General features: G+C 50.2%; 19 non-coding genes across 19 annotated transcripts; all 19 read right to left on the reverse strand.

The window, feature by feature from the left end:
• Positions 1 to 570: 570 nt before the first annotated feature.
• Positions 571 to 689, reverse strand: LOC126226332 (5S ribosomal RNA). Its single transcript, XR_007543880.1, has one exon. It is a non-coding gene; the product is annotated as a 5S ribosomal RNA (ribosomal RNA).
• A 1,030-nt stretch (positions 690 to 1,719) lies between these two features.
• LOC126226333 (5S ribosomal RNA) lies at positions 1,720 to 1,838 on the reverse strand. The gene has a single exon (XR_007543881.1). It is a non-coding gene; the product is annotated as a 5S ribosomal RNA (ribosomal RNA).
• A 1,029-nt stretch (positions 1,839 to 2,867) lies between these two features.
• Positions 2,868 to 2,986, reverse strand: LOC126226334 (5S ribosomal RNA). The gene has a single exon (XR_007543882.1). It is a non-coding gene; the product is annotated as a 5S ribosomal RNA (ribosomal RNA).
• Positions 2,987 to 4,015: 1,029 nt separating this feature from the next.
• Positions 4,016 to 4,134, reverse strand: LOC126226335 (5S ribosomal RNA). The gene has a single exon (XR_007543883.1). It is a non-coding gene; the product is annotated as a 5S ribosomal RNA (ribosomal RNA).
• A 1,029-nt stretch (positions 4,135 to 5,163) lies between these two features.
• On the reverse strand, positions 5,164 to 5,282 carry LOC126226337 (5S ribosomal RNA). The gene has a single exon (XR_007543885.1). It is a non-coding gene; the product is annotated as a 5S ribosomal RNA (ribosomal RNA).
• A 1,029-nt stretch (positions 5,283 to 6,311) lies between these two features.
• LOC126226338 (5S ribosomal RNA) lies at positions 6,312 to 6,430 on the reverse strand. Its single transcript, XR_007543886.1, has one exon. It is a non-coding gene; the product is annotated as a 5S ribosomal RNA (ribosomal RNA).
• A 1,029-nt stretch (positions 6,431 to 7,459) lies between these two features.
• On the reverse strand, positions 7,460 to 7,578 carry LOC126226339 (5S ribosomal RNA). The gene has a single exon (XR_007543887.1). It is a non-coding gene; the product is annotated as a 5S ribosomal RNA (ribosomal RNA).
• Positions 7,579 to 8,607: 1,029 nt separating this feature from the next.
• LOC126226341 (5S ribosomal RNA) lies at positions 8,608 to 8,726 on the reverse strand. Its single transcript, XR_007543888.1, has one exon. It is a non-coding gene; the product is annotated as a 5S ribosomal RNA (ribosomal RNA).
• A 1,029-nt stretch (positions 8,727 to 9,755) lies between these two features.
• LOC126226342 (5S ribosomal RNA) lies at positions 9,756 to 9,874 on the reverse strand. The gene has a single exon (XR_007543889.1). It is a non-coding gene; the product is annotated as a 5S ribosomal RNA (ribosomal RNA).
• A 1,029-nt stretch (positions 9,875 to 10,903) lies between these two features.
• LOC126226343 (5S ribosomal RNA) lies at positions 10,904 to 11,022 on the reverse strand. The gene has a single exon (XR_007543890.1). It is a non-coding gene; the product is annotated as a 5S ribosomal RNA (ribosomal RNA).
• Positions 11,023 to 12,051: 1,029 nt separating this feature from the next.
• On the reverse strand, positions 12,052 to 12,170 carry LOC126226344 (5S ribosomal RNA). The gene has a single exon (XR_007543891.1). It is a non-coding gene; the product is annotated as a 5S ribosomal RNA (ribosomal RNA).
• A 1,029-nt stretch (positions 12,171 to 13,199) lies between these two features.
• LOC126226345 (5S ribosomal RNA) lies at positions 13,200 to 13,318 on the reverse strand. Its single transcript, XR_007543892.1, has one exon. It is a non-coding gene; the product is annotated as a 5S ribosomal RNA (ribosomal RNA).
• Positions 13,319 to 14,347: 1,029 nt separating this feature from the next.
• Positions 14,348 to 14,466, reverse strand: LOC126226346 (5S ribosomal RNA). Its single transcript, XR_007543893.1, has one exon. It is a non-coding gene; the product is annotated as a 5S ribosomal RNA (ribosomal RNA).
• Positions 14,467 to 15,495: 1,029 nt separating this feature from the next.
• LOC126226347 (5S ribosomal RNA) lies at positions 15,496 to 15,614 on the reverse strand. The gene has a single exon (XR_007543894.1). It is a non-coding gene; the product is annotated as a 5S ribosomal RNA (ribosomal RNA).
• Positions 15,615 to 16,643: 1,029 nt separating this feature from the next.
• LOC126226349 (5S ribosomal RNA) lies at positions 16,644 to 16,762 on the reverse strand. The gene has a single exon (XR_007543896.1). It is a non-coding gene; the product is annotated as a 5S ribosomal RNA (ribosomal RNA).
• A 1,028-nt stretch (positions 16,763 to 17,790) lies between these two features.
• Positions 17,791 to 17,908, reverse strand: LOC126226354 (5S ribosomal RNA). Its single transcript, XR_007543900.1, has one exon. It is a non-coding gene; the product is annotated as a 5S ribosomal RNA (ribosomal RNA).
• Positions 17,909 to 18,937: 1,029 nt separating this feature from the next.
• Positions 18,938 to 19,056, reverse strand: LOC126226350 (5S ribosomal RNA). The gene has a single exon (XR_007543897.1). It is a non-coding gene; the product is annotated as a 5S ribosomal RNA (ribosomal RNA).
• Positions 19,057 to 20,085: 1,029 nt separating this feature from the next.
• LOC126226352 (5S ribosomal RNA) lies at positions 20,086 to 20,204 on the reverse strand. The gene has a single exon (XR_007543898.1). It is a non-coding gene; the product is annotated as a 5S ribosomal RNA (ribosomal RNA).
• Positions 20,205 to 21,233: 1,029 nt separating this feature from the next.
• On the reverse strand, positions 21,234 to 21,352 carry LOC126226353 (5S ribosomal RNA). The gene has a single exon (XR_007543899.1). It is a non-coding gene; the product is annotated as a 5S ribosomal RNA (ribosomal RNA).
• Positions 21,353 to 21,464: the final 112 nt, after the last annotated feature.

The raw sequence follows: 21,464 nt of genomic DNA on the forward strand, positions 1-21,464 counted from the left end.
CGACCGGCGTATGGCCTGTGCGGCGTGTGGCAGTGTCTTGTTGGAGGGCGCCACTGCTGGCGATGTGAGCTTCCTCGCCTCGCCTCCGCCTCAGACGAGATGTTTGCGTAATTTGCAGTGCATCCGCACCATTCCTATCGCTGTCCCTGTCCCCGCCCCGTCCCGACTTGTCCCGACTTTGCTCGACTGCCGCTCGCTGCCGCTCGGGTCGTGGCCCATATAACAGCGCAAGCACAAGAAACGTCTGCAGGAGATGACGAGACGAGACGAAAGAATAAATTTATGATTACATATCGAAGTAGGAATTGTACACCGCTACACAACAACAGGCGCTGACGTATTTCAGAACATATCTGCCGATTCGTACTGTTTTGTCGTTTTCAAAGACTTCCTGGCGAACTTGGTTAGCACATTCTCCCTCAAACTGAGATATTTACTGCAATTTCATACCTTATGGTCATTACAGTAGTTTAAAATGCTTAAGGAAGTATCTTTGTCACTTCAGAAAGGTCGTATGGAAACAGGGCTGGCAGGGGTGGCTGTATATAAAAAAACAAGTAAATAAAGGGCGGCCAACAGCACCCGGTGTTCCCAGGCGGTCACCCATCCAAGTACTAACCGGGCCCGATGTTGCTTAACTTCGGTGATCGGACGAGAACCGGTGTAGTCAACATGGTATGGCCGTTGGCGCCCGTAAAATGTAGGCGCACGGCAGAATTCGCATTCGGTTCTTATCCCAAGACACACAAAATCATACTTTTCGGTCGAACTCAGGCGCATTATTTGTTATTGACAAATCGTCGGGTTAGCGCGAATGCAATCCTGAGTTCCAAAAATTATGCACCGGAAGGACGCGCTTCGTAGTTTTTTTTTATTTTTTGTTAAATTTATACATTTATTTTTTAACATTAAATCGTTACAAGATAACATCTTTACAACAAAACATGAACAGAATTGTAATTGTAAGCACTTCCTTCCGCAATCCGACGTGCCAGCGGAGCGACTGCCGAGTTAGCGGGCGCGCCGCCGCGTGTGTGAGACGCACAGCTGCTCGTGGCACCTCCTGTCATCCGCTGGGCGCGTGCAGCCTTCGACACTCGCGGAAGACGCATCTTGTCCCTGGTGTCCAGTGGATGGCTGGCGCGCGGCCGACCGGCGTATGGCCTGTGCGGCGTGTGGCAGTGTCTTGTTGGAGGGCGCCACTGCTGGCGATGTGAGCTTCCTCGCCTCGCCTCCGCCTCAGACGAGATGTTTGCGTAATTTGCAGTGCATCCGCACCATTCCTATCGCTGTCCCTGTCCCCGCCCCGTCCCGACTTGTCCCGACTTTGCTCGACTGCCGCTCGCTGCCGCTCGGGTCGTGGCCCATATAACAGCGCAAGCACAAGAAACGTCTGCAGGAGATGACGAGACGAGACGAAAGAATAAATTTATGATTACATATCGAAGTAGGAATTGTACACCGCTACACAACAACAGGCGCTGACGTATTTCAGAACATATCTGCCGATTCGTACTGTTTTGTCGTTTTCAAAGACTTCCTGGCGAACTTGGTTAGCACATTCTCCCTCAAACTGAGATATTTACTGCAATTTCATACCTTATGGTCATTACAGTAGTTTAAAATGCTTAAGGAAGTATCTTTGTCACTTCAGAAAGGTCGTATGGAAACAGGGCTGGCAGGGGTGGCTGTATATAAAAAAACAAGTAAATAAAGGGCGGCCAACAGCACCCGGTGTTCCCAGGCGGTCACCCATCCAAGTACTAACCGGGCCCGATGTTGCTTAACTTCGGTGATCGGACGAGAACCGGTGTAGTCAACATGGTATGGCCGTTGGCGCCCGTAAAATGTAGGCGCACGGCAGAATTCGCATTCGGTTCTTATCCCAAGACACACAAAATCATACTTTTCGGTCGAACTCAGGCGCATTATTTGTTATTGACAAATCGTCGGGTTAGCGCGAATGCAATCCTGAGTTCCAAAAATTATGCACCGGAAGGACGCGCTTCGTAGTTTTTTTTATTTTTTGTTAAATTTATACATTTATTTTTTAACATTAAATCGTTACAAGATAACATCTTTACAACAAAACATGAACAGAATTGTAATTGTAAGCACTTCCTTCCGCAATCCGACGTGCCAGCGGAGCGACTGCCGAGTTAGCGGGCGCGCCGCCGCGTGTGTGAGACGCACAGCTGCTCGTGGCACCTCCTGTCATCCGCTGGGCGCGTGCAGCCTTCGACACTCGCGGAAGACGCATCTTGTCCCTGGTGTCCAGTGGATGGCTGGCGCGCGGCCGACCGGCGTATGGCCTGTGCGGCGTGTGGCAGTGTCTTGTTGGAGGGCGCCACTGCTGGCGATGTGAGCTTCCTCGCCTCGCCTCCGCCTCAGACGAGATGTTTGCGTAATTTGCAGTGCATCCGCACCATTCCTATCGCTGTCCCTGTCCCCGCCCCGTCCCGACTTGTCCCGACTTTGCTCGACTGCCGCTCGCTGCCGCTCGGGTCGTGGCCCATATAACAGCGCAAGCACAAGAAACGTCTGCAGGAGATGACGAGACGAGACGAAAGAATAAATTTATGATTACATATCGAAGTAGGAATTGTACACCGCTACACAACAACAGGCGCTGACGTATTTCAGAACATATCTGCCGATTCGTACTGTTTTGTCGTTTTCAAAGACTTCCTGGCGAACTTGGTTAGCACATTCTCCCTCAAACTGAGATATTTACTGCAATTTCATACCTTATGGTCATTACAGTAGTTTAAAATGCTTAAGGAAGTATCTTTGTCACTTCAGAAAGGTCGTATGGAAACAGGGCTGGCAGGGGTGGCTGTATATAAAAAAACAAGTAAATAAAGGGCGGCCAACAGCACCCGGTGTTCCCAGGCGGTCACCCATCCAAGTACTAACCGGGCCCGATGTTGCTTAACTTCGGTGATCGGACGAGAACCGGTGTAGTCAACATGGTATGGCCGTTGGCGCCCGTAAAATGTAGGCGCACGGCAGAATTCGCATTCGGTTCTTATCCCAAGACACACAAAATCATACTTTTCGGTCGAACTCAGGCGCATTATTTGTTATTGACAAATCGTCGGGTTAGCGCGAATGCAATCCTGAGTTCCAAAAATTATGCACCGGAAGGACGCGCTTCGTAGTTTTTTTTATTTTTTGTTAAATTTATACATTTATTTTTTAACATTAAATCGTTACAAGATAACATCTTTACAACAAAACATGAACAGAATTGTAATTGTAAGCACTTCCTTCCGCAATCCGACGTGCCAGCGGAGCGACTGCCGAGTTAGCGGGCGCGCCGCCGCGTGTGTGAGACGCACAGCTGCTCGTGGCACCTCCTGTCATCCGCTGGGCGCGTGCAGCCTTCGACACTCGCGGAAGACGCATCTTGTCCCTGGTGTCCAGTGGATGGCTGGCGCGCGGCCGACCGGCGTATGGCCTGTGCGGCGTGTGGCAGTGTCTTGTTGGAGGGCGCCACTGCTGGCGATGTGAGCTTCCTCGCCTCGCCTCCGCCTCAGACGAGATGTTTGCGTAATTTGCAGTGCATCCGCACCATTCCTATCGCTGTCCCTGTCCCCGCCCCGTCCCGACTTGTCCCGACTTTGCTCGACTGCCGCTCGCTGCCGCTCGGGTCGTGGCCCATATAACAGCGCAAGCACAAGAAACGTCTGCAGGAGATGACGAGACGAGACGAAAGAATAAATTTATGATTACATATCGAAGTAGGAATTGTACACCGCTACACAACAACAGGCGCTGACGTATTTCAGAACATATCTGCCGATTCGTACTGTTTTGTCGTTTTCAAAGACTTCCTGGCGAACTTGGTTAGCACATTCTCCCTCAAACTGAGATATTTACTGCAATTTCATACCTTATGGTCATTACAGTAGTTTAAAATGCTTAAGGAAGTATCTTTGTCACTTCAGAAAGGTCGTATGGAAACAGGGCTGGCAGGGGTGGCTGTATATAAAAAAACAAGTAAATAAAGGGCGGCCAACAGCACCCGGTGTTCCCAGGCGGTCACCCATCCAAGTACTAACCGGGCCCGATGTTGCTTAACTTCGGTGATCGGACGAGAACCGGTGTAGTCAACATGGTATGGCCGTTGGCGCCCGTAAAATGTAGGCGCACGGCAGAATTCGCATTCGGTTCTTATCCCAAGACACACAAAATCATACTTTTCGGTCGAACTCAGGCGCATTATTTGTTATTGACAAATCGTCGGGTTAGCGCGAATGCAATCCTGAGTTCCAAAAATTATGCACCGGAAGGACGCGCTTCGTAGTTTTTTTTATTTTTTGTTAAATTTATACATTTATTTTTTAACATTAAATCGTTACAAGATAACATCTTTACAACAAAACATGAACAGAATTGTAATTGTAAGCACTTCCTTCCGCAATCCGACGTGCCAGCGGAGCGACTGCCGAGTTAGCGGGCGCGCCGCCGCGTGTGTGAGACGCACAGCTGCTCGTGGCACCTCCTGTCATCCGCTGGGCGCGTGCAGCCTTCGACACTCGCGGAAGACGCATCTTGTCCCTGGTGTCCAGTGGATGGCTGGCGCGCGGCCGACCGGCGTATGGCCTGTGCGGCGTGTGGCAGTGTCTTGTTGGAGGGCGCCACTGCTGGCGATGTGAGCTTCCTCGCCTCGCCTCCGCCTCAGACGAGATGTTTGCGTAATTTGCAGTGCATCCGCACCATTCCTATCGCTGTCCCTGTCCCCGCCCCGTCCCGACTTGTCCCGACTTTGCTCAACTGCCGCTCGCTGCCGCTCGGGTCGTGGCCCATATAACAGCGCAAGCACAAGAAACGTCTGCAGGAGATGACGAGACGAGACGAAAGAATAAATTTATGATTACATATCGAAGTAGGAATTGTACACCGCTACACAACAACAGGCGCTGACGTATTTCAGAACATATCTGCCGATTCGTACTGTTTTGTCGTTTTCAAAGACTTCCTGGCGAACTTGGTTAGCACATTCTCCCTCAAACTGAGATATTTACTGCAATTTCATACCTTATGGTCATTACAGTAGTTTAAAATGCTTAAGGAAGTATCTTTGTCACTTCAGAAAGGTCGTATGGAAACAGGGCTGGCAGGGGTGGCTGTATATAAAAAAACAAGTAAATAAAGGGCGGCCAACAGCACCCGGTGTTCCCAGGCGGTCACCCATCCAAGTACTAACCGGGCCCGATGTTGCTTAACTTCGGTGATCGGACGAGAACCGGTGTAGTCAACATGGTATGGCCGTTGGCGCCCGTAAAATGTAGGCGCACGGCAGAATTCGCATTCGGTTCTTATCCCAAGACACACAAAATCATACTTTTCGGTCGAACTCAGGCGCATTATTTGTTATTGACAAATCGTCGGGTTAGCGCGAATGCAATCCTGAGTTCCAAAAATTATGCACCGGAAGGACGCGCTTCGTAGTTTTTTTTATTTTTTGTTAAATTTATACATTTATTTTTTAACATTAAATCGTTACAAGATAACATCTTTACAACAAAACATGAACAGAATTGTAATTGTAAGCACTTCCTTCCGCAATCCGACGTGCCAGCGGAGCGACTGCCGAGTTAGCGGGCGCGCCGCCGCGTGTGTGAGACGCACAGCTGCTCGTGGCACCTCCTGTCATCCGCTGGGCGCGTGCAGCCTTCGACACTCGCGGAAGACGCATCTTGTCCCTGGTGTCCAGTGGATGGCTGGCGCGCGGCCGACCGGCGTATGGCCTGTGCGGCGTGTGGCAGTGTCTTGTTGGAGGGCGCCACTGCTGGCGATGTGAGCTTCCTCGCCTCGCCTCCGCCTCAGACGAGATGTTTGCGTAATTTGCAGTGCATCCGCACCATTCCTATCGCTGTCCCTGTCCCCGCCCCGTCCCGACTTGTCCCGACTTTGCTCGACTGCCGCTCGCTGCCGCTCGGGTCGTGGCCCATATAACAGCGCAAGCACAAGAAACGTCTGCAGGAGATGACGAGACGAGACGAAAGAATAAATTTATGATTACATATCGAAGTAGGAATTGTACACCGCTACACAACAACAGGCGCTGACGTATTTCAGAACATATCTGCCGATTCGTACTGTTTTGTCGTTTTCAAAGACTTCCTGGCGAACTTGGTTAGCACATTCTCCCTCAAACTGAGATATTTACTGCAATTTCATACCTTATGGTCATTACAGTAGTTTAAAATGCTTAAGGAAGTATCTTTGTCACTTCAGAAAGGTCGTATGGAAACAGGGCTGGCAGGGGTGGCTGTATATAAAAAAACAAGTAAATAAAGGGCGGCCAACAGCACCCGGTGTTCCCAGGCGGTCACCCATCCAAGTACTAACCGGGCCCGATGTTGCTTAACTTCGGTGATCGGACGAGAACCGGTGTAGTCAACATGGTATGGCCGTTGGCGCCCGTAAAATGTAGGCGCACGGCAGAATTCGCATTCGGTTCTTATCCCAAGACACACAAAATCATACTTTTCGGTCGAACTCAGGCGCATTATTTGTTATTGACAAATCGTCGGGTTAGCGCGAATGCAATCCTGAGTTCCAAAAATTATGCACCGGAAGGACGCGCTTCGTAGTTTTTTTTATTTTTTGTTAAATTTATACATTTATTTTTTAACATTAAATCGTTACAAGATAACATCTTTACAACAAAACATGAACAGAATTGTAATTGTAAGCACTTCCTTCCGCAATCCGACGTGCCAGCGGAGCGACTGCCGAGTTAGCGGGCGCGCCGCCGCGTGTGTGAGACGCACAGCTGCTCGTGGCACCTCCTGTCATCCGCTGGGCGCGTGCAGCCTTCGACACTCGCGGAAGACGCATCTTGTCCCTGGTGTCCAGTGGATGGCTGGCGCGCGGCCGACCGGCGTATGGCCTGTGCGGCGTGTGGCAGTGTCTTGTTGGAGGGCGCCACTGCTGGCGATGTGAGCTTCCTCGCCTCGCCTCCGCCTCAGACGAGATGTTTGCGTAATTTGCAGTGCATCCGCACCATTCCTATCGCTGTCCCTGTCCCCGCCCCGTCCCGACTTGTCCCGACTTTGCTCGACTGCCGCTCGCTGCCGCTCGGGTCGTGGCCCATATAACAGCGCAAGCACAAGAAACGTCTGCAGGAGATGACGAGACGAGACGAAAGAATAAATTTATGATTACATATCGAAGTAGGAATTGTACACCGCTACACAACAACAGGCGCTGACGTATTTCAGAACATATCTGCCGATTCGTACTGTTTTGTCGTTTTCAAAGACTTCCTGGCGAACTTGGTTAGCACATTCTCCCTCAAACTGAGATATTTACTGCAATTTCATACCTTATGGTCATTACAGTAGTTTAAAATGCTTAAGGAAGTATCTTTGTCACTTCAGAAAGGTCGTATGGAAACAGGGCTGGCAGGGGTGGCTGTATATAAAAAAACAAGTAAATAAAGGGCGGCCAACAGCACCCGGTGTTCCCAGGCGGTCACCCATCCAAGTACTAACCGGGCCCGATGTTGCTTAACTTCGGTGATCGGACGAGAACCGGTGTAGTCAACATGGTATGGCCGTTGGCGCCCGTAAAATGTAGGCGCACGGCAGAATTCGCATTCGGTTCTTATCCCAAGACACACAAAATCATACTTTTCGGTCGAACTCAGGCGCATTATTTGTTATTGACAAATCGTCGGGTTAGCGCGAATGCAATCCTGAGTTCCAAAAATTATGCACCGGAAGGACGCGCTTCGTAGTTTTTTTTATTTTTTGTTAAATTTATACATTTATTTTTTAACATTAAATCGTTACAAGATAACATCTTTACAACAAAACATGAACAGAATTGTAATTGTAAGCACTTCCTTCCGCAATCCGACGTGCCAGCGGAGCGACTGCCGAGTTAGCGGGCGCGCCGCCGCGTGTGTGAGACGCACAGCTGCTCGTGGCACCTCCTGTCATCCGCTGGGCGCGTGCAGCCTTCGACACTCGCGGAAGACGCATCTTGTCCCTGGTGTCCAGTGGATGGCTGGCGCGCGGCCGACCGGCGTATGGCCTGTGCGGCGTGTGGCAGTGTCTTGTTGGAGGGCGCCACTGCTGGCGATGTGAGCTTCCTCGCCTCGCCTCCGCCTCAGACGAGATGTTTGCGTAATTTGCAGTGCATCCGCACCATTCCTATCGCTGTCCCTGTCCCCGCCCCGTCCCGACTTGTCCCGACTTTGCTCGACTGCCGCTCGCTGCCGCTCGGGTCGTGGCCCATATAACAGCGCAAGCACAAGAAACGTCTGCAGGAGATGACGAGACGAGACGAAAGAATAAATTTATGATTACATATCGAAGTAGGAATTGTACACCGCTACACAACAACAGGCGCTGACGTATTTCAGAACATATCTGCCGATTCGTACTGTTTTGTCGTTTTCAAAGACTTCCTGGCGAACTTGGTTAGCACATTCTCCCTCAAACTGAGATATTTACTGCAATTTCATACCTTATGGTCATTACAGTAGTTTAAAATGCTTAAGGAAGTATCTTTGTCACTTCAGAAAGGTCGTATGGAAACAGGGCTGGCAGGGGTGGCTGTATATAAAAAAACAAGTAAATAAAGGGCGGCCAACAGCACCCGGTGTTCCCAGGCGGTCACCCATCCAAGTACTAACCGGGCCCGATGTTGCTTAACTTCGGTGATCGGACGAGAACCGGTGTAGTCAACATGGTATGGCCGTTGGCGCCCGTAAAATGTAGGCGCACGGCAGAATTCGCATTCGGTTCTTATCCCAAGACACACAAAATCATACTTTTCGGTCGAACTCAGGCGCATTATTTGTTATTGACAAATCGTCGGGTTAGCGCGAATGCAATCCTGAGTTCCAAAAATTATGCACCGGAAGGACGCGCTTCGTAGTTTTTTTTATTTTTTGTTAAATTTATACATTTATTTTTTAACATTAAATCGTTACAAGATAACATCTTTACAACAAAACATGAACAGAATTGTAATTGTAAGCACTTCCTTCCGCAATCCGACGTGCCAGCGGAGCGACTGCCGAGTTAGCGGGCGCGCCGCCGCGTGTGTGAGACGCACAGCTGCTCGTGGCACCTCCTGTCATCCGCTGGGCGCGTGCAGCCTTCGACACTCGCGGAAGACGCATCTTGTCCCTGGTGTCCAGTGGATGGCTGGCGCGCGGCCGACCGGCGTATGGCCTGTGCGGCGTGTGGCAGTGTCTTGTTGGAGGGCGCCACTGCTGGCGATGTGAGCTTCCTCGCCTCGCCTCCGCCTCAGACGAGATGTTTGCGTAATTTGCAGTGCATCCGCACCATTCCTATCGCTGTCCCTGTCCCCGCCCCGTCCCGACTTGTCCCGACTTTGCTCGACTGCCGCTCGCTGCCGCTCGGGTCGTGGCCCATATAACAGCGCAAGCACAAGAAACGTCTGCAGGAGATGACGAGACGAGACGAAAGAATAAATTTATGATTACATATCGAAGTAGGAATTGTACACCGCTACACAACAACAGGCGCTGACGTATTTCAGAACATATCTGCCGATTCGTACTGTTTTGTCGTTTTCAAAGACTTCCTGGCGAACTTGGTTAGCACATTCTCCCTCAAACTGAGATATTTACTGCAATTTCATACCTTATGGTCATTACAGTAGTTTAAAATGCTTAAGGAAGTATCTTTGTCACTTCAGAAAGGTCGTATGGAAACAGGGCTGGCAGGGGTGGCTGTATATAAAAAAACAAGTAAATAAAGGGCGGCCAACAGCACCCGGTGTTCCCAGGCGGTCACCCATCCAAGTACTAACCGGGCCCGATGTTGCTTAACTTCGGTGATCGGACGAGAACCGGTGTAGTCAACATGGTATGGCCGTTGGCGCCCGTAAAATGTAGGCGCACGGCAGAATTCGCATTCGGTTCTTATCCCAAGACACACAAAATCATACTTTTCGGTCGAACTCAGGCGCATTATTTGTTATTGACAAATCGTCGGGTTAGCGCGAATGCAATCCTGAGTTCCAAAAATTATGCACCGGAAGGACGCGCTTCGTAGTTTTTTTTATTTTTTGTTAAATTTATACATTTATTTTTTAACATTAAATCGTTACAAGATAACATCTTTACAACAAAACATGAACAGAATTGTAATTGTAAGCACTTCCTTCCGCAATCCGACGTGCCAGCGGAGCGACTGCCGAGTTAGCGGGCGCGCCGCCGCGTGTGTGAGACGCACAGCTGCTCGTGGCACCTCCTGTCATCCGCTGGGCGCGTGCAGCCTTCGACACTCGCGGAAGACGCATCTTGTCCCTGGTGTCCAGTGGATGGCTGGCGCGCGGCCGACCGGCGTATGGCCTGTGCGGCGTGTGGCAGTGTCTTGTTGGAGGGCGCCACTGCTGGCGATGTGAGCTTCCTCGCCTCGCCTCCGCCTCAGACGAGATGTTTGCGTAATTTGCAGTGCATCCGCACCATTCCTATCGCTGTCCCTGTCCCCGCCCCGTCCCGACTTGTCCCGACTTTGCTCGACTGCCGCTCGCTGCCGCTCGGGTCGTGGCCCATATAACAGCGCAAGCACAAGAAACGTCTGCAGGAGATGACGAGACGAGACGAAAGAATAAATTTATGATTACATATCGAAGTAGGAATTGTACACCGCTACACAACAACAGGCGCTGACGTATTTCAGAACATATCTGCCGATTCGTACTGTTTTGTCGTTTTCAAAGACTTCCTGGCGAACTTGGTTAGCACATTCTCCCTCAAACTGAGATATTTACTGCAATTTCATACCTTATGGTCATTACAGTAGTTTAAAATGCTTAAGGAAGTATCTTTGTCACTTCAGAAAGGTCGTATGGAAACAGGGCTGGCAGGGGTGGCTGTATATAAAAAAACAAGTAAATAAAGGGCGGCCAACAGCACCCGGTGTTCCCAGGCGGTCACCCATCCAAGTACTAACCGGGCCCGATGTTGCTTAACTTCGGTGATCGGACGAGAACCGGTGTAGTCAACATGGTATGGCCGTTGGCGCCCGTAAAATGTAGGCGCACGGCAGAATTCGCATTCGGTTCTTATCCCAAGACACACAAAATCATACTTTTCGGTCGAACTCAGGCGCATTATTTGTTATTGACAAATCGTCGGGTTAGCGCGAATGCAATCCTGAGTTCCAAAAATTATGCACCGGAAGGACGCGCTTCGTAGTTTTTTTTATTTTTTGTTAAATTTATACATTTATTTTTTAACATTAAATCGTTACAAGATAACATCTTTACAACAAAACATGAACAGAATTGTAATTGTAAGCACTTCCTTCCGCAATCCGACGTGCCAGCGGAGCGACTGCCGAGTTAGCGGGCGCGCCGCCGCGTGTGTGAGACGCACAGCTGCTCGTGGCACCTCCTGTCATCCGCTGGGCGCGTGCAGCCTTCGACACTCGCGGAAGACGCATCTTGTCCCTGGTGTCCAGTGGATGGCTGGCGCGCGGCCGACCGGCGTATGGCCTGTGCGGCGTGTGGCAGTGTCTTGTTGGAGGGCGCCACTGCTGGCGATGTGAGCTTCCTCGCCTCGCCTCCGCCTCAGACGAGATGTTTGCGTAATTTGCAGTGCATCCGCACCATTCCTATCGCTGTCCCTGTCCCCGCCCCGTCCCGACTTGTCCCGACTTTGCTCGACTGCCGCTCGCTGCCGCTCGGGTCGTGGCCCATATAACAGCGCAAGCACAAGAAACGTCTGCAGGAGATGACGAGACGAGACGAAAGAATAAATTTATGATTACATATCGAAGTAGGAATTGTACACCGCTACACAACAACAGGCGCTGACGTATTTCAGAACATATCTGCCGATTCGTACTGTTTTGTCGTTTTCAAAGACTTCCTGGCGAACTTGGTTAGCACATTCTCCCTCAAACTGAGATATTTACTGCAATTTCATACCTTATGGTCATTACAGTAGTTTAAAATGCTTAAGGAAGTATCTTTGTCACTTCAGAAAGGTCGTATGGAAACAGGGCTGGCAGGGGTGGCTGTATATAAAAAAACAAGTAAATAAAGGGCGGCCAACAGCACCCGGTGTTCCCAGGCGGTCACCCATCCAAGTACTAACCGGGCCCGATGTTGCTTAACTTCGGTGATCGGACGAGAACCGGTGTAGTCAACATGGTATGGCCGTTGGCGCCCGTAAAATGTAGGCGCACGGCAGAATTCGCATTCGGTTCTTATCCCAAGACACACAAAATCATACTTTTCGGTCGAACTCAGGCGCATTATTTGTTATTGACAAATCGTCGGGTTAGCGCGAATGCAATCCTGAGTTCCAAAAATTATGCACCGGAAGGACGCGCTTCGTAGTTTTTTTTATTTTTTGTTAAATTTATACATTTATTTTTTAACATTAAATCGTTACAAGATAACATCTTTACAACAAAACATGAACAGAATTGTAATTGTAAGCACTTCCTTCCGCAATCCGACGTGCCAGCGGAGCGACTGCCGAGTTAGCGGGCGCGCCGCCGCGTGTGTGAGACGCACAGCTGCTCGTGGCACCTCCTGTCATCCGCTGGGCGCGTGCAGCCTTCGACACTCGCGGAAGACGCATCTTGTCCCTGGTGTCCAGTGGATGGCTGGCGCGCGGCCGACCGGCGTATGGCCTGTGCGGCGTGTGGCAGTGTCTTGTTGGAGGGCGCCACTGCTGGCGATGTGAGCTTCCTCGCCTCGCCTCCGCCTCAGACGAGATGTTTGCGTAATTTGCAGTGCATCCGCACCATTCCTATCGCTGTCCCTGTCCCCGCCCCGTCCCGACTTGTCCCGACTTTGCTCGACTGCCGCTCGCTGCCGCTCGGGTCGTGGCCCATATAACAGCGCAAGCACAAGAAACGTCTGCAGGAGATGACGAGACGAGACGAAAGAATAAATTTATGATTACATATCGAAGTAGGAATTGTACACCGCTACACAACAACAGGCGCTGACGTATTTCAGAACATATCTGCCGATTCGTACTGTTTTGTCGTTTTCAAAGACTTCCTGGCGAACTTGGTTAGCACATTCTCCCTCAAACTGAGATATTTACTGCAATTTCATACCTTATGGTCATTACAGTAGTTTAAAATGCTTAAGGAAGTATCTTTGTCACTTCAGAAAGGTCGTATGGAAACAGGGCTGGCAGGGGTGGCTGTATATAAAAAAACAAGTAAATAAAGGGCGGCCAACAGCACCCGGTGTTCCCAGGCGGTCACCCATCCAAGTACTAACCGGGCCCGATGTTGCTTAACTTCGGTGATCGGACGAGAACCGGTGTAGTCAACATGGTATGGCCGTTGGCGCCCGTAAAATGTAGGCGCACGGCAGAATTCGCATTCGGTTCTTATCCCAAGACACACAAAATCATACTTTTCGGTCGAACTCAGGCGCATTATTTGTTATTGACAAATCGTCGGGTTAGCGCGAATGCAATCCTGAGTTCCAAAAATTATGCACCGGAAGGACGCGCTTCGTAGTTTTTTTTATTTTTTGTTAAATTTATACATTTATTTTTTAACATTAAATCGTTACAAGATAACATCTTTACAACAAAACATGAACAGAATTGTAATTGTAAGCACTTCCTTCCGCAATCCGACGTGCCAGCGGAGCGACTGCCGAGTTAGCGGGCGCGCCGCCGCGTGTGTGAGACGCACAGCTGCTCGTGGCACCTCCTGTCATCCGCTGGGCGCGTGCAGCCTTCGACACTCGCGGAAGACGCATCTTGTCCCTGGTGTCCAGTGGATGGCTGGCGCGCGGCCGACCGGCGTATGGCCTGTGCGGCGTGTGGCAGTGTCTTGTTGGAGGGCGCCACTGCTGGCGATGTGAGCTTCCTCGCCTCGCCTCCGCCTCAGACGAGATGTTTGCGTAATTTGCAGTGCATCCGCACCATTCCTATCGCTGTCCCTGTCCCCGCCCCGTCCCGACTTGTCCCGACTTTGCTCGACTGCCGCTCGCTGCCGCTCGGGTCGTGGCCCATATAACAGCGCAAGCACAAGAAACGTCTGCAGGAGATGACGAGACGAGACGAAAGAATAAATTTATGATTACATATCGAAGTAGGAATTGTACACCGCTACACAACAACAGGCGCTGACGTATTTCAGAACATATCTGCCGATTCGTACTGTTTTGTCGTTTTCAAAGACTTCCTGGCGAACTTGGTTAGCACATTCTCCCTCAAACTGAGATATTTACTGCAATTTCATACCTTATGGTCATTACAGTAGTTTAAAATGCTTAAGGAAGTATCTTTGTCACTTCAGAAAGGTCGTATGGAAACAGGGCTGGCAGGGGTGGCTGTATATAAAAAAACAAGTAAATAAAGGGCGGCCAACAGCACCCGGTGTTCCCAGGCGGTCACCCATCCAAGTACTAACCGGGCCCGATGTTGCTTAACTTCGGTGATCGGACGAGAACCGGTGTAGTCAACATGGTATGGCCGTTGGCGCCCGTAAAATGTAGGCGCACGGCAGAATTCGCATTCGGTTCTTATCCCAAGACACACAAAATCATACTTTTCGGTCGAACTCAGGCGCATTATTTGTTATTGACAAATCGTCGGGTTAGCGCGAATGCAATCCTGAGTTCCAAAAATTATGCACCGGAAGGACGCGCTTCGTAGTTTTTTTTATTTTTTGTTAAATTTATACATTTATTTTTTAACATTAAATCGTTACAAGATAACATCTTTACAACAAAACATGAACAGAATTGTAATTGTAAGCACTTCCTTCCGCAATCCGACGTGCCAGCGGAGCGACTGCCGAGTTAGCGGGCGCGCCGCCGCGTGTGTGAGACGCACAGCTGCTCGTGGCACCTCCTGTCATCCGCTGGGCGCGTGCAGCCTTCGACACTCGCGGAAGACGCATCTTGTCCCTGGTGTCCAGTGGATGGCTGGCGCGCGGCCGACCGGCGTATGGCCTGTGCGGCGTGTGGCAGTGTCTTGTTGGAGGGCGCCACTGCTGGCGATGTGAGCTTCCTCGCCTCGCCTCCGCCTCAGACGAGATGTTTGCGTAATTTGCAGTGCATCCGCACCATTCCTATCGCTGTCCCTGTCCCCGCCCCGTCCCGACTTGTCCCGACTTTGCTCGACTGCCGCTCGCTGCCGCTCGGGTCGTGGCCCATATAACAGCGCAAGCACAAGAAACGTCTGCAGGAGATGACGAGACGAGACGAAAGAATAAATTTATGATTACATATCGAAGTAGGAATTGTACACCGCTACACAACAACAGGCGCTGACGTATTTCAGAACATATCTGCCGATTCGTACTGTTTTGTCGTTTTCAAAGACTTCCTGGCGAACTTGGTTAGCACATTCTCCCTCAAACTGAGATATTTACTGCAATTTCATACCTTATGGTCATTACAGTAGTTTAAAATGCTTAAGGAAGTATCTTTGTCACTTCAGAAAGGTCGTATGGAAACAGGGCTGGCAGGGGTGGCTGTATATAAAAAAACAAGTAAATAAAGGGCGGCCAACAGCACCCGGTGTTCCCAGGCGGTCACCCATCCAAGTACTAACCGGGCCCGATGTTGCTTAACTTCGGTGATCGGACGAGAACCGGTGTAGTCAACATGGTATGGCCGTTGGCGCCCGTAAAATGTAGGCGCACGGCAGAATTCGCATTCGGTTCTTATCCCAAGACACACAAAATCATACTTTTCGGTCGAACTCAGGCGCATTATTTGTTATTGACAAATCGTCGGGTTAGCGCGAATGCAATCCTGAGTTCCAAAAATTATGCACCGGAAGGACGCGCTTCGTAGTTTTTTTTATTTTTTGTTAAATTTATACATTTATTTTTTAACATTAAATCGTTACAAGATAACATCTTTACAACAAAACATGAACAGAATTGTAATTGTAAGCACTTCCTTCCGCAATCCGACGTGCCAGCGGAGCGACTGCCGAGTTAGCGGGCGCGCCGCCGCGTGTGTGAGACGCACAGCTGCTCGTGGCACCTCCTGTCATCCGCTGGGCGCGTGCAGCCTTCGACACTCGCGGAAGACGCATCTTGTCCCTGGTGTCCAGTGGATGGCTGGCGCGCGGCCGACCGGCGTATGGCCTGTGCGGCGTGTGGCAGTGTCTTGTTGGAGGGCGCCACTGCTGGCGATGTGAGCTTCCTCGCCTCGCCTCCGCCTCAGACGAGATGTTTGCGTAATTTGCAGTGCATCCGCACCATTCCTATCGCTGTCCCTGTCCCCGCCCCGTCCCGACTTGTCCCGACTTTGCTCGACTGCCGCTCGCTGCCGCTCGGGTCGTGGCCCATATAACAGCGCAAGCACAAGAAACGTCTGCAGGAGATGACGAGACGAGACGAAAGAATAAATTTATGATTACATATCGAAGTAGGAATTGTACACCGCTACACAACAACAGGCGCTGACGTATTTCAGAACATATCTGCCGATTCGTACTGTTTTGTCGTTTTCAAAGACTTCCTGGCGAACTTGGTTAGCACATTCTCCCTCAAACTGAGATATTTACTGCAATTTCATACCTTATGGTCATTACAGTAGTTTAAAATGCTTAAGGAAGTATCTTTGTCACTTCAGAAAGGTCGTATGGAAACAGGGCTGGCAGGGGTGGCTGTATATAAAAAAACAAGTAAATAAAGGGCGGCCAACAGCACCCGGTGTTCCCAGGCGGTCACCCATCCAAGTACTAACCGGGCCCGATGTTGCTTAACTTCGGTGATCGGACGAGAACCGGTGTAGTCAACATGGTATGGCCGTTGGCGCCCGTAAAATGTAGGCGCACGGCAGAATTCGCATTCGGTTCTTATCCCAAGACACACAAAATCATACTTTTCGGTCGAACTCAGGCGCATTATTTGTTATTGACAAATCGTCGGGTTAGCGCGAATGCAATCCTGAGTTCCAAAAATTATGCACCGGAAGGACGCGCTTCGTAGTTTTTTTTATTTTTTGTTAAATTTATACATTTATTTTTTAACATTAAATCGTTACAAGATAACATCTTTACAACAAAACATGAACAGAATTGTAATTGTAAGCACTTCCTTCCGCAATCCGACGTGCCAGCGGAGCGACTGCCGAGTTAGCGGGCGCGCCGCCGCGTGTGTGAGACGCACAGCTGCTCGTGGCACCTCCTGTCATCCGCTGGGCGCGTGCAGCCTTCGACACTCGCGGAAGACGCATCTTGTCCCTGGTGTCCAGTGGATGGCTGGCGCGCGGCCGACCGGCGTATGGCCTGTGCGGCGTGTGGCAGTGTCTTGTTGGAGGGCGCCACTGCTGGCGATGTGAGCTTCCTCGCCTCGCCTCCGCCTCAGACGAGATGTTTGCGTAATTTGCAGTGCATCCGCACCATTCCTATCGCTGTCCCTGTCCCCGCCCCGTCCCGACTTGTCCCGACTTTGCTCGACTGCCGCTCGCTGCCGCTCGGGTCGTGGCCCATATAACAGCGCAAGCACAAGAAACGTCTGCAGGAGATGACGAGACGAGACGAAAGAATAAATTTATGATTACATATCGAAGTAGGAATTGTACACCGCTACACAACAACAGGCGCTGACGTATTTCAGAACATATCTGCCGATTCGTACTGTTTTGTCGTTTTCAAAGACTTCCTGGCGAACTTGGTTAGCACATTCTCCTCAAACTGAGATATTTACTGCAATTTCATACCTTATGGTCATTACAGTAGTTTAAAATGCTTAAGGAAGTATCTTTGTCACTTCAGAAAGGTCGTATGGAAACAGGGCTGGCAGGGGTGGCTGTATATAAAAAAACAAGTAAATAAAGGGCGGCCAACAGCACCCGGTGTTCCAGGCGGTCACCCATCCAAGTACTAACCGGGCCCGATGTTGCTTAACTTCGGTGATCGGACGAGAACCGGTGTAGTCAACATGGTATGGCCGTTGGCGCCCGTAAAATGTAGGCGCACGGCAGAATTCGCATTCGGTTCTTATCCCAAGACACACAAAATCATACTTTTCGGTCGAACTCAGGCGCATTATTTGTTATTGACAAATCGTCGGGTTAGCGCGAATGCAATCCTGAGTTCCAAAAATTATGCACCGGAAGGACGCGCTTCGTAGTTTTTTTTATTTTTTGTTAAATTTATACATTTATTTTTTAACATTAAATCGTTACAAGATAACATCTTTACAACAAAACATGAACAGAATTGTAATTGTAAGCACTTCCTTCCGCAATCCGACGTGCCAGCGGAGCGACTGCCGAGTTAGCGGGCGCGCCGCCGCGTGTGTGAGACGCACAGCTGCTCGTGGCACCTCCTGTCATCCGCTGGGCGCGTGCAGCCTTCGACACTCGCGGAAGACGCATCTTGTCCCTGGTGTCCAGTGGATGGCTGGCGCGCGGCCGACCGGCGTATGGCCTGTGCGGCGTGTGGCAGTGTCTTGTTGGAGGGCGCCACTGCTGGCGATGTGAGCTTCCTCGCCTCGCCTCCGCCTCAGACGAGATGTTTGCGTAATTTGCAGTGCATCCGCACCATTCCTATCGCTGTCCCTGTCCCCGCCCCGTCCCGACTTGTCCCGACTTTGCTCGACTGCCGCTCGCTGCCGCTCGGGTCGTGGCCCATATAACAGCGCAAGCACAAGAAACGTCTGCAGGAGATGACGAGACGAGACGAAAGAATAAATTTATGATTACATATCGAAGTAGGAATTGTACACCGCTACACAACAACAGGCGCTGACGTATTTCAGAACATATCTGCCGATTCGTACTGTTTTGTCGTTTTCAAAGACTTCCTGGCGAACTTGGTTAGCACATTCTCCCTCAAACTGAGATATTTACTGCAATTTCATACCTTATGGTCATTACAGTAGTTTAAAATGCTTAAGGAAGTATCTTTGTCACTTCAGAAAGGTCGTATGGAAACAGGGCTGGCAGGGGTGGCTGTATATAAAAAAACAAGTAAATAAAGGGCGGCCAACAGCACCCGGTGTTCCCAGGCGGTCACCCATCCAAGTACTAACCGGGCCCGATGTTGCTTAACTTCGGTGATCGGACGAGAACCGGTGTAGTCAACATGGTATGGCCGTTGGCGCCCGTAAAATGTAGGCGCACGGCAGAATTCGCATTCGGTTCTTATCCCAAGACACACAAAATCATACTTTTCGGTCGAACTCAGGCGCATTATTTGTTATTGACAAATCGTCGGGTTAGCGCGAATGCAATCCTGAGTTCCAAAAATTATGCACCGGAAGGACGCGCTTCGTAGTTTTTTTTATTTTTTGTTAAATTTATACATTTATTTTTTAACATTAAATCGTTACAAGATAACATCTTTACAACAAAACATGAACAGAATTGTAATTGTAAGCACTTCCTTCCGCAATCCGACGTGCCAGCGGAGCGACTGCCGAGTTAGCGGGCGCGCCGCCGCGTGTGTGAGACGCACAGCTGCTCGTGGCACCTCCTGTCATCCGCTGGGCGCGTGCAGCCTTCGACACTCGCGGAAGACGCATCTTGTCCCTGGTGTCCAGTGGATGGCTGGCGCGCGGCCGACCGGCGTATGGCCTGTGCGGCGTGTGGCAGTGTCTTGTTGGAGGGCGCCACTGCTGGCGATGTGAGCTTCCTCGCCTCGCCTCCGCCTCAGACGAGATGTTTGCGTAATTTGCAGTGCATCCGCACCATTCCTATCGCTGTCCCTGTCCCCGCCCCGTCCCGACTTGTCCCGACTTTGCTCGACTGCCGCTCGCTGCCGCTCGGGTCGTGGCCCATATAACAGCGCAAGCACAAGAAACGTCTGCAGGAGATGACGAGACGAGACGAAAGAATAAATTTATGATTACATATCGAAGTAGGAATTGTACACCGCTACACAACAACAGGCGCTGACGTATTTCAGAACATATCTGCCGATTCGTACTGTTTTGTCGTTTTCAAAGACTTCCTGGCGAACTTGGTTAGCACATTCTCCCTCAAACTGAGATATTTACTGCAATTTCATACCTTATGGTCATTACAGTAGTTTAAAATGCTTAAGGAAGTATCTTTGTCACTTCAGAAAGGTCGTATGGAAACAGGGCTGGCAGGGGTGGCTGTATATAAAAAAACAAGTAAATAAAGGGCGGCCAACAGCACCCGGTGTTCCCAGGCGGTCACCCATCCAAGTACTAACCGGGCCCGATGTTGCTTAACTTCGGTGATCGGACGAGAACCGGTGTAGTCAACATGGTATGGCCGTTGGCGCCCGTAAAATGTAGGCGCACGGCAGAATTCGCATTCGGTTCTTATCCCAAGACACACAAAATCATACTTTTCGGTCGAACTCAGGCGCATTATTTGTTATTGACAAATCGTCGGGTTAGCGCGAATGCAATCCTGAGTTCCAAAAATTATGCACCGGAAGGACGCGCTTCGTAGTTTTTTTTATTTTTTGTTAAATTTATACATTTATTTTTTAACATTAAATCGTTACAAGATAACATCTTTACAACAAAACATGAACAGAATTGTAATTGTAAGCACTTCCTTCCGCAATCCGACGTGCCAGCGGAGCGACTGCCGAGTTAGCGGGCGCGCCGCCGCGTGTGTGAGACGCACAGCTGCTCGTGGCACCTCCTGTCATCCGCTGGGCGCGTGCAGCCTTCGACACTCGCGGAAGACGCATCTTGTCCCTGGTGTCCAGTGGATGGCTGGCGCGCGGCCGACCGGCGTATGGCCTGTGCGGCGTGTGGCAGTGTCTTGTTGGAGGGCGCCACTGCTGGCGATGTGAGCTTCCTCGCCTCGCCTCCGCCTCAGACGAGATGTTTGCGTAATTTGCAGTGCATCCGCACCATTCCTATCGCTGTCCCTGTCCCCGCCCCGTCCCGACTTGTCCCGACTTTGCTCGACTGCCGCTCGCTGCCGCTCGGGTCGTGGCCCATATAACAGCGCAAGCACAAGAAACGTCTGCAGGAGATGACGAGACGAGACGAAAGAATAAATTTATGATTACATATCGAAGTAGGAATTGTACACCGCTACACAACAACAGGCGCTGACGTATTTCAGAACATATCTGCCGATTCGTACTGTTTTGTCGTTTTCAAAGACTTCCTGGCGAACTTGGTTAGCACATTCTCCCTCAAACTGAGATATTTACTGCAATTTCATACCTTATGGTCATTACAGTAGTTTAAAATGCTTAAGGAAGTATCTTTGTCACTTCAGAAAGGTCGTATGGAAACAGGGCTGGCAGGGGTGGCTGTATATAAAAAAACAAGTAAATAAAGGGCGGCCAACAGCACCCGGTGTTCCCAGGCGGTCACCCATCCAAGTACTAACCGGGCCCGATGTTGCTTAACTTCGGTGATCGGACGAGAACCGGTGTAGTCAACATGGTATGGCCGTTGGCGCCCGTAAAATGTAGGCGCACGGCAGAATTCGCATTCGGTTCTTATCCCAAGACACACAAAATCATACTTTTCGGTCGAACTCAGGCGCATTATTTGTTATTGACAAATCGT

The sequence above is a fragment of the Schistocerca nitens genome, unplaced genomic scaffold (assembly GCF_023898315.1).
Source record: "Schistocerca nitens isolate TAMUIC-IGC-003100 unplaced genomic scaffold, iqSchNite1.1 HiC_scaffold_302, whole genome shotgun sequence".
Taxonomy (NCBI): Eukaryota; Metazoa; Arthropoda; class Insecta; order Orthoptera; family Acrididae; genus Schistocerca; species Schistocerca nitens.